Source organism: Dinoponera quadriceps, unplaced genomic scaffold (assembly GCF_001313825.1).
Source record: "Dinoponera quadriceps isolate SergipeBrazil2010 unplaced genomic scaffold, ASM131382v1 scaffold1554, whole genome shotgun sequence".
Lineage (NCBI taxonomy): Eukaryota > Metazoa > Arthropoda > Insecta > Hymenoptera > Formicidae > Dinoponera > Dinoponera quadriceps.
The window spans coordinates 2,144-6,705 of record NW_014555614.1 but is presented as its reverse complement, the minus strand read 5'-3'; the positions used below and the strand labels follow the sequence as shown (position 1 = coordinate 6,705).

The 4,562-nt window shown below is 33.8% G+C and overlaps 1 pseudogene; it reads right to left on the bottom strand.

Annotated features, from left to right (window-relative positions):
- Nucleotides 1-2,574: 2,574 nt before the first annotated feature.
- Nucleotides 2,575-3,299, bottom strand: LOC106744906 (annotated as a pseudogene).
- Nucleotides 3,300-4,562: the final 1,263 nt, after the last annotated feature.

The window sequence follows — 4,562 nt, the reverse complement described above, 5'->3', positions numbered from 1 at the left end:
ACACTTCATTGCTTGTTCGTGAATTTTTAGCCAAAAACAATACTGTAACGATGCCCCAGCCTCCATATTCGCCAGACATGGCTCAGTGTGACTTTTTCGTATTTCCAAAAATAAAGAGAACCTTAAAGGGTTGTCGTTTTACAAGCATAGATGACATTAAAAGCGCATCGCTGAAAGAGCTAAAGGCTATCCCAAAGATCGAGTTTGAGAAGTGTTTCGAGGATTGGAAGAAGCGCTGGCACAAGTGCATAATATCTAATGGGGACTATTTTGAAGGCGACAACATTAATGTAGACGAATAAATAAATATTTTTTTCAAAAAACGAAAATTCCCATTATTTTCTGAACACACCTCGTATATATACAGTCGCGTCAGTATTTATGTTGACGGCCGCAAATTTCAAGGATGTTGTATTTTTCTGCTATGTTGAAGTTTTTATATGACTTAAAAACTCTTATTTTCTGTTTACCTTAAGTATGGGTAATGCTTTAGTTGCTTGCGAAGAGCAGAAGCAAAAGCATTATAAAGAACAAAGTTACTGTACGTTAAAAAATTTTTTGTCAAATATTGGTCTGACGGAAAGTAAGTTGACGCAATAAAACTTTTATTTTATGAATAAAATGTTAACATCTTTTAATAATTTTTTAATTTTATTCGTAGACTAATGATGTGTAGGATATTTTCACACATTTTTTTCGTGACGACAAGTACCTTTTATTTGTAGTATGCCGAAAACTAGAGAGCTACAAGTATCCGAGAGAGTACACATTTACAAAAGAAGAATGAAAGGAAAAAGTTTGCAACAAATTGCACATTAGTTTGGAATGTCTAAAGAAGGTGTTAGAAAGATATGCTAACAATTACAAAAGACAGGTAAACCTGAAAATTGCGTGAGATCGGGTAGAAAAAGGAAAACAACTCGCGAAGATCGGTTAATCATTAAAAAGTAAAAAAAAATCCGTTTACTACTGCACAACAAATCAAAGAAAATCTTTGTCTACCAATATCGATCATGCAAATCAAATCTCGTATTCATGAAAGTGATATTCATGGACGAATATCTAGGAAAAGACCATACATTTCAAAAATGAATGCAATAAAACGTCTAAATTTTGCTAAAAAACATTACAATAAGCCGATTTCATTTTGGAAATCAATAATTTGGAGCGATGAATCGAAATTCGAATTGAATTCAAACAAAAGGAAAAAATATGTGTGTAGGAAAAAAGGCAACGCTTTCAAACAGACACTAATAACACCTATTGTCAAACACGGTGGTGGGAATATAATGATATGGGGTTGTTTCGATGACACCCAAGTAGGCAATTTAACTATTATTGATGGAAGACTGACTGCTGTTTAATATATTGAATTATTAAATGAAAATTTATTTCAATCGATTGAAAAATTTGCAGTCGACAGGGCCTACGTGTTACAACACAACGACCCGAAACACACAGCAAAAATAGTTAAAACATTTCTCAAAGAAAATGGTATTTCTGTGCTCCCTTGACTACCTCAGAGCCCGGATTTAAATTCTATAGAACATCTATGGGATGAACTAGAGCGACAAATTCCAAGAAATCAATGATATACAAAATAGGACTTCATTACAGCCATAAAAAACAAATGAAATGAAATTACGGTAAATACTCTGAAAATATTAATAAATTGTATGCCTCGTAGTTTACTAGAGGTTATTAAAGCCAATGGTTATTAAACTTTTTATTAATTAATTTAAAATTTATTATATTTTTTGTTGTATCTCACAGAAATGTTTATCATCAACTTCCGTTATGATGAAATACAAAAATTCATTATTTTTTACTTTGTTTTTTATTTTATTTGTTGTTTATGTTTATTCATTATGTATCGACTCTGTTATTGTTATAACAATAAAATAAATGTTTTTGTTCCTCATTCAAAATAGCATTTACATTTATTAAAAGTTTTTTAACTTAAATTTCTCGAAAAGTATAAGCGTCAAGCGTTAAGGGGGAAATCTCGTTTACACGGTCGAAAAATTCATGATTTTCACGAATTTTTTTCTCGGGTATAATAACTTGAAACGTTTTGAAATTTTTATGACAGTTTAATACACAATCGAAGAGTACACAGGAATTTAAAAAAAAAAAATGTTTACTATAAAAACGGACGCCATATTATCGCTTCGCTTACGGAGTGTGTACACTGTAGCGTCCTTAATTTTGATCTGAAACAAAAAAACCAAAATTTTTAGTAATATTTATGATACTAGCTTCTATGTGACATTTCGATTTTTTAAAGAAAAAGTCGAAATTGCATGTTTTTACACAGTTCAAAATTGAAAGTGCGTTTTTCGTTTAAAAATTCAACTTTTAAATACGAAAAAAATATGAAAAATTTTTTTTTTTTAAAACAATGTCACATCGAAGAGAATTTAATTATCTTTAAAATGAGAAGTCATAAAGCCAAATCGGTTCAGTAGATTTCTCTTAATCGTGTACACAAAATCGAAAAAACATGTTTCGAGAAAAACGCGTTTAAAGTTTTAGATATAATACTACATATTCACAACTTACGGCAGTCTCACGCTAATCAGCGATTCCAGCTGCATAAAATAGCCCCTCCGCTTCCTCGTAGAACTTGTTTTGAGCCATCATCTCCATCCTACGAGCCGTTCTTGTCTCTTTTGAGCTGCTATAGCTTCGGCGGTTCTGTCTGTTTATTCGCTTCTCGTCTTTAATTGTGGCAAAATTGTGTGCCTGGATCCCAATTTCGATATCCAATTGGTGCATTATCATTAACACCGCATTGTAGCCTTCGTTAAATATCGATGCAGCAATATACGCAGCAATGCAGACGATTTTTGCTCCACTGTGAATGTGTTTAGGAGATAAACGCCAAACGGTAGAATTGAAACTTTCATTTATATTCTGTGTGTAACCGCCTAAACACCTTTTCAAAAGACTGTCATTCGAAACATCGTCGAAGATCAGTTGCAAATGTTTCTCAACATTTGGGTGAAGAGGAGGGGGATGTTTAAATGACGCTGCACAACCTGCTGCCTCAGCCTTGCGCCACTTACACCAGCTATCAGCTCAAGCCGGACAATTTCCGTGTTTCGGTGTCTCGTCGGTGGATGTTAGATAATCGAGTGTTGCTTGAATGGCTTTTTTCATGCCCTGGACCGAATCAGTATTTTGACGTATGGCTAATCCGTAGTATCGAGTTATTTTTTTTTTATCAGTACATCGGTCAACATTCCACATCCACCGAGCTTCTTATCTTTTTTTACATTTCGAAGTCTTGTGCCCATTCGTTTTTCGACATGCCCAACGCATTCACTTTTTTAAAACACGCTCCGAAAACGCAGGTATAAACGCGACCGCCCGAGAGTCGCTAGGCCCGTCTGAACTCGTCACCCGACCCGTCCGCTTTATCTTCGTAACTTCGTAAATACTGCAGATATCGACTTGAAATTTTCAGGGAATATTCTTGAATAGTTTAACAATCGATTAAGACCATTTCCAAAATATCGATTTTTTTGACCCGATAAAGGAGGTTTCCCCCTTAAATACCGACGCAACTGTGTATATATATATATATATATATATATATATATATAAACTCGGCGATTCGTCACTCTCGCAGTATTTTTTTACTCCAAATTCACTCTGATGGGGGAAGAAAATTGATATCAAGCATTACTATCCCTACTTTGTAAGACGTCTTTTAACACGTTGAATTCTACGCGCATTTCGGAGGAAATCTCGTTCAGGTAAAAAAATAAAAATTTTTTGATAAGAAATATTTAAGTATATTAATTATACAATCTTGAAATTACTTATTAAACTATGTAATTTTTTTAGTTTTATATCGTACGTTACTTTCAGTCACCGGTGACTGACGTGGCCTAAACGTGTTAAACGATATTAACACTAAACCTACCATGCGCGGTCAAATGACCGTTTTTGAAATTTCGTTTAGAATTTCTCGTATACAACGTTACTGTATTACCATGTAGCTTATTGACATTTCCTATAATATACATACAACCCATTTTTCAATATTCACAACTTTCTTTATTGTTTACTTTCCGAAAAAAATTTATAGCATGTCTATCTAGTCTACCACGAACGGTCATTTGACCATTTGAAAAATTCATGTTATTTACGACTATATTCTTTGGAAAGCGCGATTGGAACAAATGCATAGCTCGATTGGAACAAATGCATAGCGTTCTTTGTACGACAGTACGGTCTTGCGATCCGAACAGAGAGCATCAAAATTTCACAGTGTATAATAGAAATAATTACGTGGTATAAGTGCNAAAGGTAAATCAAACTTTCTAAATAGAAAAGCGGGGAGCGGGTTTTTATTATAGTACCAGAAAAATATTTTGTTTACTATCCAATTGGCTAAAATCTCTTTCTATATTAAGATACATATGTTTTTTTGAAGCGGTCATTTGACCGCTCATGGTAGGATTAGGTATACATGAAATGTCGGTAGGTTTAGTGTTAATGCAACGACATATTGGTGCCTGCGGAATTCGTCACTAAATTTCACCCAAAGGTTG